We start from the raw sequence: 13,445 nt of genomic DNA on the forward strand, positions 1-13,445 counted from the left end.
TGCCTCTAACCCAAGGTAGAGTATGTGGTTGTCTACCATTTAAATCCCCCCCACATGAAGATTGACTGTCCCCAGCTAAGGCCTTGTCAAACATTTAAGGTTGCATCAGACTTCTGCAGTGTAGCAAAATTTTGCTGAACATTCCATTGCAACTCTAACCCAGACACATCAGCAACAGGTACAGGGGTTCCCACATACTCAAGACACCGCTGGCGGCGTGACTTTCTGGACCCTTTGGTTCCCCCCTCGCACAGACTATCACACAAGTCAGGCAGAAGTTGTAAACCAGCTTTGGCCTGGGCACAAGTGACAACTGAACATGACATCTGAACATCAGACTGGCAAACTGACTGCTCACATAGCTGACTCCCCACACTTCCCAACAGATCAGAGTGCAGGCACATCCCTCCCAAAAATCATCCCAAAAATCATCTCAAAAGGCAGTCCGCTGTGCTGCTGTTCCAGTTTCAACTGTTCTGGGCTATATAAATCAATTTGATGATTGTATCACCATCATATACAGTTACTGCTAATATGACCCCATTTTCTCCAAAACAATACAAGGCAGGATACTTGTCCGGATGATTAAGCATGTATTTAATAAAGCATTTGACCAAATGAGCAGTTACTGCCTTTTTGATTGGCAGGGCAGTATATGCATCTAAATAATCAAATGTCTTCAAAAATGATTCACAATTGGGTTAAATGTCAAGGTTACCTTTTGTTTTTGTACAAATGAGCCTGTGAAAGCAGTTGCCAGTGACAGGTGAAGGTTGCTGGTCAACATGTGGCAGATTGTTCCTTTCACAGGAATGCTCACAGCGAGGGCATGTCTGCATGATGCTGATAAGGGCCCCCTTGCAGCCTAGAGAAGACCAGCATGTTGGGCTGCAAACTGGACATTTCGAATAACTGCAGCAGGCAATCTGGTAGGTCCCAGCATCCGTTCAGAAATAGGGGGATCAGACTGGCACCCAACTGTGCACTAACAGAAACAATGGTCATCCCTCAATTATAAAAATAGCTCAAGAAACAATTGTTTGGAAGCTAATGTGACACTTTACAGATGTAGACTGGTTCCTGATTGGATTAGATTCAGGCCAGTGCCCATCTGACATATTTTGCTATGGCCCTGGGTTGGTTTTAGTTTTTCTTCTCAGTACACGTCAGCCATGAGTACCACAACTGCATTCAATTTGTGCCCTAGACATTGGTTGCACCCCAGGCTAATGTGACAGTTGTCAAATTACACATAGTGGCATGGAAACACCGTACGATGACTTTGCTAAAAGCAAGTTAGGAAACTGCTATGTGAAATTTTCTAGAGATGGCAATGTTAATTACTAGCAAATTGTCTAACTAGCAATGCTAATAGTCACTAGCTAAAATAATGCCAATCTTAAGGTTGTGTTCAAGCCTCGCGGTACCCGTTTGTTTTAACCCCACCAAACCTTATCAGTTAAACATTCAAAATTAATACCTAAACGTTTTTCAACCACATCCAAAACTTTAACTTCAAAAGGTGACAGAAACTGAATACTGCACAGGAGTGAACCAAGGGTCTCAAACACTGACATTGAAAAATGTGGCTCAACGTCACACTTAAGTCAAATTGGTCAGTATGCACCGTTCCTACTAGGCCACGATAGCCTAGCCAGGTCTGGAGACAAATGGAACAGAGCCAATTAGTTGGCACGTCAAGCTTTAGACTACAGAGACACACAAATCAGTTAGGCCCATGTAATTTTATTGTAGCCTACAAGAACAAATACATTTCAAATAATTAGTTAACACATGACAATTTAAACTAAAAATGATACTTCAAATAGTCAAGCTTCAGTGTCCATTGCAGTTGCCGGTTTAGAAACACTTCAGCTATGCATGCCAAAGATCAGACTACTGGATACATTACGTTCCACAATGCACCCCAACTTCCTTATATTAGTAGACTACCCAAACACTGCGCAAATTTACACTTCATACATTTAAAAACACAACCCTGCCATCTACACAAGATCAGTGGGACCAAACGAGTCAAAGAGTCCAGTTTCACACATCCTCGTCATGGCCTGCCGCCATGGAGGGGTCCACACCATAGGCCCGATGGCCAATGCACAAGTTGTATAGGCCTACTGGTTTGAAGTGGCCAGGGAGGTGTGAGCCCAAATAAGAAATCCCATCAGTGATTTAGTAAGGTGTTCTGCAGCACTGCAACAGCCTAATTGCACTCTATGGTTAGGTGAACACGACTGCCTTTAAGTTATAAAAGTGTGCTCTTCCTAAAACAATTTCCCCATCTAGGCCGCTAATATTAGTCATTGCAGTGTCTGTTCCGTGCACAGGAGCCTTCTAGAAGCGGCCGTGTAGGAGAGCGCCAGCCAACGCAATGGAAAAGAGCGTGACCGAGCTGGACAGCAAGGACACACTGGCTCCTTTGGGAATAGTGATGTTCTTGGTAGCGACAACATCGGGCATCTTGGTCATGTTGGAACTCGCGCCGCCAGCTTCGGTCATAGCAGTCATGGCAGGGGACTTTGTGGTAGTGTTTTGCGCGTGGACCTAAAACAAGCATGGGAGCGTCACTGACTGACCATTGGCCATAAAGTTCACATGTGAAACTTAAATTAATATGAAACATTTGACAAATCCGCACAATTCCCAAATCATCATACTTTCGTCAGACTAATTTCAAGCTGCAAAAAACGCATGCGTAAAGTTCAGATCTAGCCTACATAGGGTGTAGGTAGTCCTGTGCCTAAGAAAATAACCCCAAGGCAAATATGTTTCCCAAACAAAATGCACTTCAAATAAAATGTCATTAAATTAAATCGAGCCCTCACCTTGTGGGAAATGTGTTCATAACATAGGTCAATTGTCATTCCTGGATTCAAAATTGCGCCTACTAAGGCACGTTAGATTTCGAATACATTTTGGCGTTCTCCTCAGATGAGTCTTATTATAAAGTATCCACGCCATCATTAGGTTCTCAATGAGAAAACCCACCAATTGCCAATAACCGCTAAATTTAAATTCAGTATGATCCATTTATGGTTTCAAAAGCCAATGTTACACCTGTTGAAATGCATTTATTAAACAAAATGGACACCCTAATTAAAACAGATTAGAAACAAACATGGTAAAGAGTAAGTCAATTTATAAGATATTAATCTACCTGTGATGGCATGGCAAGGAGAACGAATCCAATGTAAGCCGTCAACATTTTAGCCATGTTGTTGTCGGTTTCTTTCTCAGCCGCGTAGTCTCACTATCCTGTCGATGGCTTTTTCACAGTGAATGACTGGAGGACAAATCTAAGGGATTTTATACCCACACCATGTGACGTCAGGTCATAAAAGGCGCATCCCCAAAACCACCTGTCTTATCCTCCAATGGAAACCTACACTTTATCCGAAACCTCGTGATAAACCACACCACTAAGTCCTCTTCTTTGACAAAATATAAGGGTGTGACTTTCAGCAATACAAATACTTGCCTTTGGTTTTATTAATAATGGGCTTTTTTTTAGGCCTATATGCCTGTAACGGTCAATGAATATCCCTATTAATTCACAGGTTTATAATTTGAAGATCTTGACATATTAGGCTCGGGTCTCCCTTCCTTCTAAGCTGTATCACAGTTGTTCTCCCTGAACATGATGGGGGAATTTTCTACAATACTATTATAGGTTATAGCCTATGGTTTTCAAAATGTTGGCTATTATGAAAGACATGTTTTACACATAAACAGTTCTTATGGCCACCTCTTACGCTAAAAATAAACAAATTATCACAACGCAATTCAATTAATTTGTCCCTTCATAGTGTCCGTAGAATTCTCTTCTGGAGGACCATATCACAACAACAAACCAACCAAACGGTCTCTTTTTTAAATTTTGGTAGCTAGATCTGAATATTACAAATTGCTTGCCTCTCCATGCTGCGGTGCCGCATCTTATCAGTGAGCCTGACCGTAGTGAGATGGTGACCGAGTGCTCGGAGAGGCGCCCTGGTCCTTCTGTAGCTCAGTTGGTAGAGCATGGCGCTTGTAACGCCAGGGTAGTGGGTTTGATCCCCGGGACCACCCATACGTAGAATGTATGCACACATGACTGTAAGTCGCTTTGGATAAAAGCGTCTGCTAAATGGCATATATTATTATTATTATATTACTCTCTTTCAACTCCAGCTGATGTCAAAATGTCAGCTCCACCGAATGCACCGTTCAGTCTGCAGCCGCCGTTCATCTCAGGATCGGACTGTTTGTTCTTGTGTTGTCATTTCCAGGGGCTGATCGACCGGGACTATACACCAGTGTTCTGGTCTCCTTCCTCCCCGTAGGCAGCACTGTAGGCAGCACAGCACAAGTCTTTGCTACACACCTTTGGTGGCTTTCTCTGTCCCTCATCATTCTTAGCCCCCCTCTCACCCCTCCCTCCATTCTCCACCTCCATTTCTTCCTCTACCTTCTATCTCTCCAGGACGGCTCTTTCGGAGGCAGAACTAGAGTATAACCCCCAGCATGTGAGCAAGGCAATCTACACCACCTTCGCCCTGGTCAACCTGCCCCCTAAGATGGCAGAAGCTGAGGGGGAGTTGGGCAACATTTCTGTGTTGGTGTGGACCACCCAACCATGGACCACCCCAGCCAAACAGGCTATCTGCCATTGTCAACAGACTACCTCCAGACTGCACGTTCACTAGAATCACTAACATGATACGGTATATCTCCTATCTGTTGTAAATGTTGGGGCTCCCAAGTGGCGCAGCGGTCTAAGGCACTGCATCTCAGTTGTCACCACAGACCCTGGTTCAATTCCAGGCTGCATCACAACCAGCTGTGATTGGAAGTCCCATAGGATGTCCCAGCGCACATTTGGCTTGGTGTTGTCCAGGTTAGAGTTTGGTCGGGGTAGGCCTTCAATGTAAATAAGAATTTGTTCTTAACTGACTTGGCCACAGAGTGCGTTTTGAGCCTGGCAACTGCTGGGCACAGAGCTGGAGAGTGTTGGCACCTTCACAGGTAAACTATACAAATACTCACCTGTCATTGTAAAACTTTTTCTTCCCATCCCCACCTCTAGGTGCAGAACTTGAGGGCAGAGTCTGCCAGCATCCCACCATTTCCGGGAAGGAGGTTCCATTGCTTCCAGCTAATCTTTTGACCATGGGAAAAGGAACAGGATTGGTCCACACAGCTCCTGCCCATGGGATGGAGAACTACAGTGTAGTCTCACAATTTGAACTAACAATGGTGCGTTCTTTTAGTTGACTGATATAGCAGCTAGATTGACAGAGCTGAGTGAGTTCACCAGCTTGGATGCCAGTTAGTTTCTGATGAGTCTCCTCCTGAAACAGTCTGGCGTCCAGGCTAATACAGTAGGTTGTAATTCTTTACGAACTTCCAATGATATATGTACGGCTTTGTGTGTTTCTCCTGTTCCAGGAGTGTATGGCGGATGAGGAAGGTAGGTTCAATGAGCTAGCTGGGCCTGAGCTACAGAATCTGTCTGTGATGGGGGAGGGAAACGACACGGGTAGGAACTATGTGTGTGAGCGACAAAGAGTTAAAGTTCAGCTTCTGCTACTCTGTACACGCTTTTGTTTGTTTTCTCTGTGTGTGTGTGTGTGTGTGTGTGTGTAAGTGATTTCCATGCTGAAGGCGGTCGGTGCTCTAGTGAAGGAGGAGGAGTGTTTCCACAGCTATCCGGATGCCCGGGGGAGTAAACAGCCTGTAGTCATCAGACCCAGCAAATAGTGGCTCATCAACACCGCCAGCCTCGAAGACAATGCCAAGGTAGGAGTCGCACACTGGGAATAACTCTTATAAACAGTGAATGATTCTCACTTCTCACTGGGATATATTTAAGAAATATTACTTCAAACAGGCGATGACTCTAACTCACGTAACTTAGAACAAGTCCCACACAGTTAGTTGGACTCTTAGAAATTGATAATGTGTCTTTCTCTAGAATTAAGAAACTCTTTCTGACTGTGTGTGTAGGACGGGCTGGCAAAGATGCGTGTAATGCCAGAGTCAGCGAGGGGCCGTCTATTTGCCCAGCTGGACAGGAGACCGTCCTGGTGTATCTCTCACTAGAGAAGCTGGGGTATGCCCATACCTGTTTTCTACCACATAGAAACAGGAGAGCCTCTCATGAACAAGTAATTACATACACGCACACACACAAACCACAACCCCACTCTGACCCCTGCACTCTCCCCATGTGGCCCAGTTGTTCTCAGAGAAGGGAAGTGACTGCTGGTGGGAGCTGCCCCTGGAATCCCTACTGCCCCCTGAGGAGCTCAAGAAGGTGAATCACTGCAGTGCAGTGCAGAGCAGGGAACAGTATATATACAGTGCCTTCGGAAGGTATTCACACCCCTTGACCTTTTCCACATTTTGTTGTGTTAAAAAGTGGGATTAAAATTGATTGAATTGTAATTTTTCTGTCAACGATCAATCCAAAAGTTTTTTTAAAAGAAAAATGTATGAATTGAAAAAAAACCACTAATATATCTTGATTATATAAGTGTTCAACCCAGTGAGTCAATACATGTTAGAATCACCTTTGGCAGTGATTACAGCTGAGAGTCTTTCTGGTTAAGTCTAAGAGCTTTGCAGACCTGGATTGTACAATATTTGCCCATTACTCTTGAAAAAATGTGTCAAGCTCTGTCAAGTTGTTGATCATTGCTAGACAGACATTTTCAAGTCTTGCAATAGATTTTCAAGCCGATTTCAGTCAAAACTGTAACTAGGCCACTCAGGAACATTCAATGTTGTCTTGGTAAGTAACTCCAGTGTATATTTGGCCTTGTATTTTAGATTTTTTTTCCTGCTGAAAGGTTCATTTGTCTCCTAGTGTCTGTTGGAAAGCAGATTGAACAAGAATACCTTCCAGGATTTTGCCTGTATTTAGCTCTATTCTGTTGACTTTGTCCTAAAAAACTGCCTAGTCCTTGCTGATTACAAGCATACCCACCACCATTCTTGAAAATATGAAAATACTCAGTGATGTGTTGTGTTGAATTTGCCCCAAACATAATGCATTCTGTTAAGGATAAAAAGTGATTTTCTTTGCCATATTATTTACAGTATTACTTTTGTGCCTTATTGCAAACAGGATGTATGTTTGGGAATATGTTCCTTCTTTTCACTCTGTCATTTATTTTAGCATTGTGGAGTAACTACAATGTTGTTGAGCCATCCTCCGTTACCTCCTATCACATCCATTAAACTCTGTAACTGTCTTTAAAGGTCCCAAACAGTCATTCTGATTCCCATGTAAAATAGCCTTTTTAAATGATTAAAATATCACCCATAATATTTTGGGGGGGATGTAAATGCTCAACATTTTTGAAAAAGTACTCTTTTTATCTCATGGCTAACTACCAGGAAGTTTGAAAAGACAGGCTGAGTGGGAGGGGAGCTTATATTCATGAGCTCGCCTTGACTGACAGATCTTTGAAACGACTATGTTAAGAAACGTGGATGCAGTGAGTAGTGTTGCAGTAATATCATCTCAAGCATATTTGGTGATGAACAAAGCAACTCAAACCAAATTGATGGCTTTTTTTGTTGTTGCATAAAGCAACTCAAACAAAATTGATAGCTTTTTTTGTTGCACAAAGCAAATCAAACAATATTGATTGCATTTTTAAAAATATACATCTCCCATTTGGCATGTCTCTTGATAGCACTGACGGGTGTGTTGACATGACAACTGCGTCAGAGTTTTGAATGACCCTCCCCCCTTTTGTTCCATGCCGACTGAAGACCTAGCTAGCCAATAACTAGCTAACACCAGACACAGACAAAAGTATATTTGCCATAGATGAATAGTGTAAACGTAATTATATTTGCTAACATCCTAAAGTAACATTTTGGCACCAGTAGAGTAGATATCTAGCTATAAAAACCATGCCCATCCAAACACACCTTTTCCACTGTTGGTTACAAGGGGGTACTTATTGAGATTAGGTAAGAGAATATCATGTTACCATTGGTGTATTAAAATGAGAGTTAGGGTGATGTCACCCTGTCCCCTTAAAAATCCTGCCTCCTAAATCCAAATCCAAATATGTTTGAAATGAGAGGGTGAACCAGTAACTTTATCATTGTAGAAGCAAGTCATTTTTAATATTTTGATATGGTTTCATCCAAATATCACCCAATTTCATGAAAAACTGGATTTTGACTGTTCATGACCTTTTAAATCGCCACTGGCCTCAGTTTAATCCCTGAGCTGTTTCATTGCTCTCTGGCAACTGATTTAAGAAGGGCACCTGTGTCTTTGTAGTGACTGGGTCTATTGATACACCTTCCAAAGTGTCAAATGAATAACTGCACCATGCTATAAGGGTATTCATTGTCTGCTTTTTTTATACCCATCTACCCTTTGCAAAACATAGGAACACTTCCCTGGTCTTTGACGTTGAATCTGTGTTTGAAATGCACTGCTCGACTTAGGGACCTTACAATTATCTGTATGTGTGGGGTAGTAGATTTAATCATGTTAAACACTATTATTGCACACAGTGAGTCCATGCAACTTATGTGACCTGTTAAGCACATTTTTACTCCCAAACCTATTTAGGCCATAACACAAGGGTTAAATACTTATTGACTCAAGGCATTTCAACATTTCATTTTTAATTCATTTGTAAACATTTGTAAAAACATAATTCCACTTGGATGGTATAGGGTATTGTATGTAGATCAGTGACACAATCTTAATTTAAGCCATTTTAAGTTCAGGCTGTATAACACAACAAATGTGGAAAAAGTCAAAGGGTTGTGAATACTTTGAAGGCACTGTAACTGCTGCATTCACTCACAAGTCAGTGATACGGTTGTATCATTCGGAGATGATTTTAGCGCCGTGTGTGAAGGTTAACATGTTGTGTGTTTATCAGAGTACAGCAGGAGTAGGTAACAGACTGTGAGCGTGGAGAAAATGTGTTGGGACATCTGGTTTGACAGTGGAACCTCCTGGGCTGCTGTTTTTGAAGGTGTTAGCTACCCTGGAAAAGCTACTTACTACTGCTGCCAAGTATTCTTACACTAGCGATTACTTTAATTTCTTAGAATTCAAGGTTGTTTCTGAAGGTTGCGTCATCTTAGCTAGGGCTAGCTAAATCCCAATTTGGTAAGTGCCTACCTATACTCACACAGCCAGTAATGCTAAGTCTCCTTACTGCACTACGCAGTTACTGAAGACTTACAAACTGCCTGGTAATGCTCTCTCTATTTGCCACATTGATCATTGTGAATAGCAATTACTTAAACTCTATCTCTACATAGTATGTAGCAGCTTAGTCCTCTTACGTCAACAACTAGCTTAGTCTCCCTGTGGAACACAAACTGTGACACCGTACATAAGTATTTATTGTTGATGGTGAGGATGATTGTACAAAACATGAGGAGGTGCTCTTTCCATTACAAAAATGTGTATATATTAGTAATTTCTCTCTCTCAGGGCTCTAGTGGTACATGACTTTGTGGTCAGTGAGAAAGGAGAGAAGGTTTTAGGCAACTTAGTAGACCCAGATTCAGCCATCCACGTTGGGAAGGTGAGAGGCAGTGGATATTATTATTATTTTCTTTTCACCTTTATTTAACCAGGTAGGCCAGTTGAGAACAAGTTCTCATTTACAACTGCGACCTGGCCAAGATAAAGCAAAGCAGTGCGACACAAACAACAACAGAGTTACACATGGGATAAACAAACGTACAGTCAATAACACAAATAAAAGTCTATATACAGTGTGTGCAAATGTTGTAAGGTTAGGGAGGTAAGGCAATAAATAAGCCAATAGCGGCAAAATAATTGCAATTTAGCAGATGAGATCCACTTACTGGAGAAACAGATGCACACTCATGGGGTGGTAAGGCCCCAATCTCTGTCTCGTTCCCTCTCTCTCAGGACCTCAGTGTGTCTCCTGCCTATGAGGTGGATGTTTTGCTCTGGTGGCTGGCAAAGTCCAACGCCTTCTCTGAGGTCCAGACCGGCTCGACCGTGCTCAACTCAACCAGAGACAACATCGATAAGGTCAGTATCTCATGGTGTCTTCTGTGTGTGTCTGTCAATTCATCTTAAAATATGTCTGTCTGTGTGGAAGTTTGTCTCTCCCTGCAATAGGCGGCAGCCCATGGCGGCAGATTGACGAGGGCGGAATTAAATGAGCTAAACTGACCAAGACGCACCTCCAACAACACTAAAAAACCTCACATAATGCTGTCCCAAAACAATGACAATTTCTCTCAACCAGTGGCATGAGGGTTTTTTAGGTGAGAGTTGATGCCGCCCCGTGATAAGCAGTGCTCACTTTGTCCCAGGGTGCTGTTGGAGAGACGCATCGCTCCGGCGCTCCACCAACGTTCCGTCAAAGAAATCATCTCACATGAATCATCTAGCAGAAAGAGTGTGTTTCCTTTTCTGTAGCCTACAGGCTGGAGATAAAATGGATGATATTGTAATGAGAGACACTTTTTAAATCATGCAGGTTTCTCCAATCAAATAGCCTAACCTAAATGGCGCCCAATCAAATAAAAAATGCGCTGTCATGTTAACAAACATCCTAAAAACAGGACAGGTCAAAGTTAAAGGGAGAATATGGAATGGACCAATCACAACTGTTGTCCCCATTGTCATAATCAGTGGTTTCAAGTTTGTATCCGTCAATTTTTGACAAGCTGATCATAGTGAAAAATACTTCTGCATTTCCTGCTGTGTAAACAGACTAGACTCACTATAACTCCTGATAAAGTTGGGTAGCTGATATTCAGAGCTTAAATAGCCAAATTGATTAGTCAATGGGAATCAGGACTAATGCCAATGCAACGGCCTGTTTAACAAATGGTGGGCCAACCACATGGATGGGCATTCGTAAAATTCCATTTCAGGCAACACTATAGGCTACACCTCAGTGGGCACGGGCAGTTGCCTTTTGGACATATTTTTTTGGTGCTGTCTGGACCAGCGTTGATTTCCACATCCAAATCTGAACCAATGGTCTATTTGGTTTCAGATTTTGTCAGGTCTGGACCAGCCTTGATTTTGCCCAAACATAGACATCTATAAATTATGTCTTTTCATCTTTCATTCAAACCAAAAATTTGCCTGATTTCAACATCTGGAAAATGTATTTTTAAACAGCTTTTCAATGTCATTTTGCTTACTGGGACTATTCTAGTTTGGCGGGGGAGGCATTTTGTTTGGTCTCACCTAGGGTGGCAGAACGGCAAGGACCGGCCCGACTCGTTTACACTGTTAATAGAACACTACTACTAATACACTGTCATTAATGAATAGTCTGATACAACTACTCTTCCCCCTCCCAGGCTGTACTGTGAACCCGAGGACTCGTTGGGTCGGAGGTCCTGTCAGATGGTTTTAGTGGCGATTCTGGACGCAGTGACACGTTCCATCGCTCCCATCGTGTCTCACCTGGTTGAGGTCAACCTACACACCCCAGGACATGACGGTACGGCCCTGTGTGTACGTGTGAGTGTGTCTTAGTGACTCAAAGTAAATCTCTGTATCTCCAGAGGGGGAGACCCTGTTCAGGAGTGGCTGGATTAAAAGCAGTCCTGTGTGGCGGAAGCATGTGCTATCAGGGAATCCTTCCTGTCCTCTATTCCAGGACGCAGCGCAGCCGAGTATGAGCTGACCATAGAGATTGAGCCTGGCCTACTGTTCGAACTCATTCAGGAAAGGGGGCAGAATGCACTCTGATGTCCTCATAATCACTATACCACAAACGGCTGAGCTGTAGTTGTATGGAAGTGACAGTCCTGCCACTAACTGTACCTATCTACTCTCTCTCTCTCTCTCTCTCGTCTTCCAGTCTCTCCAGGACGAGCCTACTTCCTATTACGCCCAGCTAACGGAGCTGATGGTGTCATCATGGACCACCCTGAACAGCGCCCTGCCCAGAGACATGCCCTTATCAGCAAGGTCAACTTTCTCATCAACCTGTAGGGTGTCCCAGACAAGCCGCTAACACTAACAAATTGACAGTACTGTGGCAGCTGTCTCCATAACAAAACATGAGTTCAAAAGACCCAAGTATTTTAGAGGTCATATGGTAACCCGGGTCATATTCACCACTAGAGACACTAAACAGAAGAAAATGGACCGAAACAGAGAGGTGCTACCTGATCTTTTGAAATAAGGAGTGTTTCTGCTGCAAAATGTTCTACTACGGTGTGAACTAATGAATACGACCTTGGTAAGCTTCCTAATCATAGCCCCTAGTAACCTTCCTTCCCTCTGTCCAATCAGATGGGGTTATCTGTGAGGACAGTGCTTACCAAGTAGCGGCAGTGTCCACCTCTATGGTCCGGTGCCCGAGGTTCCACCGTTACACCTCAGTCTCCCTGGACTGCCCCTGACAGACCATCCTCAACAGGGCGCAGTTACACCCTCACCCGTCATCATTACAACCTGCAAATGACCCTCTGATCCGGTCAATCTGCTTGAACTTAGCCAGGACAACCAGGAGTCAACAAAGAAACACACCCTGCTTAGCAACAGTACTGCAAGGGGTAACAGAGCGACAGCCACTGTCTAGCAGTGCCAAAACTACATTACCCACAATACTATAAGTGACATTGACACTGGCATGTTGTTGCTGCATGCAGAGTGAGGATGGCTGGTTCAGCACTCATTTTGTGTTATTTATTTAAGAAAGGAGAGAATTATCATCTGGTATAAGAGCTATGTAGTCCTTTTGGGTTGATACGACACATCTCCCAAAAAAGGGCACATGTCAGTGATGTTCAAGGAAAGGGAAACGTATTTACTTCTGAATCACTCCTATGAGGCACACAGTACAGTAAGATACCTACTGAGAGAATCAAGTCTTAAGGGCAGACATGAAGTCAGATTCAAGTTTGTGTGTGCGTTGAGAGGATATATAGGGGATGGTACAATTCTGAGTGCTTTGGTTTTTATTCAAGTTTAATGTTGAAATGGAAGTCATAATGTAACTCGTCTTATAATGTGACAAGTAAAGAAGAGATAATAATATAATAATATATGCCATTTAGCAGACGCTTTTATCCAAAGCGACTTACAGTCATGTGTGCATACATTCTACATATGGAGATGTTTGAGTTCATTAAAACTTCTTATGACTGGAGGGCAGTATTGAGTAGCTTGGATGAATAAGTTGCCCAAAGTAAACGGCCTGGTCCTCAGTCTCAGTTGCTAATATATGCATATTATTATTAGTATTGGATAGAAAACACAAAAGTTTCTAAAACTGTTTGAATGATGTCTGTGAGTATAACAGAACTAATATGCCAGGCAAAATCCTGATCCTTTTGTCTGGTCGTAACTCTGACCAGAATGAGCGTTTGGATATGTATACCAAATGGAGGTATTTGGACGTAAATAACGGGCATTATCGATTCCTGGAGTGCTTTCTGATGAAGATCAT

The 13,445-nt window shown here is 42.8% G+C and overlaps 1 long non-coding RNA gene and 1 pseudogene across 1 annotated transcript; one reads left to right on the forward strand and one right to left on the reverse strand.

The window, feature by feature from the left end:
- Positions 1–1,726: 1,726 nt before the first annotated feature.
- Positions 1,727–3,291, reverse strand: LOC124017528. Its single transcript, XR_006835501.1, has 2 exons — positions 3,173–3,291; positions 1,727–2,559 (listed from the first exon to the last, which is right to left on the reverse strand). It is a non-coding gene; the product is annotated as an uncharacterized LOC124017528 (long non-coding RNA).
- Positions 3,292–4,196: 905 nt separating this feature from the next.
- On the forward strand, positions 4,197–13,430 carry LOC124017525 (annotated as a pseudogene).
- The last annotated feature ends 15 nt before the right edge of the window (positions 13,431–13,445 follow it).

This window comes from Oncorhynchus gorbuscha, unplaced genomic scaffold, assembly GCF_021184085.1.
Source record: "Oncorhynchus gorbuscha isolate QuinsamMale2020 ecotype Even-year unplaced genomic scaffold, OgorEven_v1.0 Un_scaffold_267:::fragment_2:::debris, whole genome shotgun sequence".
NCBI lineage: Eukaryota > Metazoa > Chordata > Actinopteri > Salmoniformes > Salmonidae > Oncorhynchus > Oncorhynchus gorbuscha.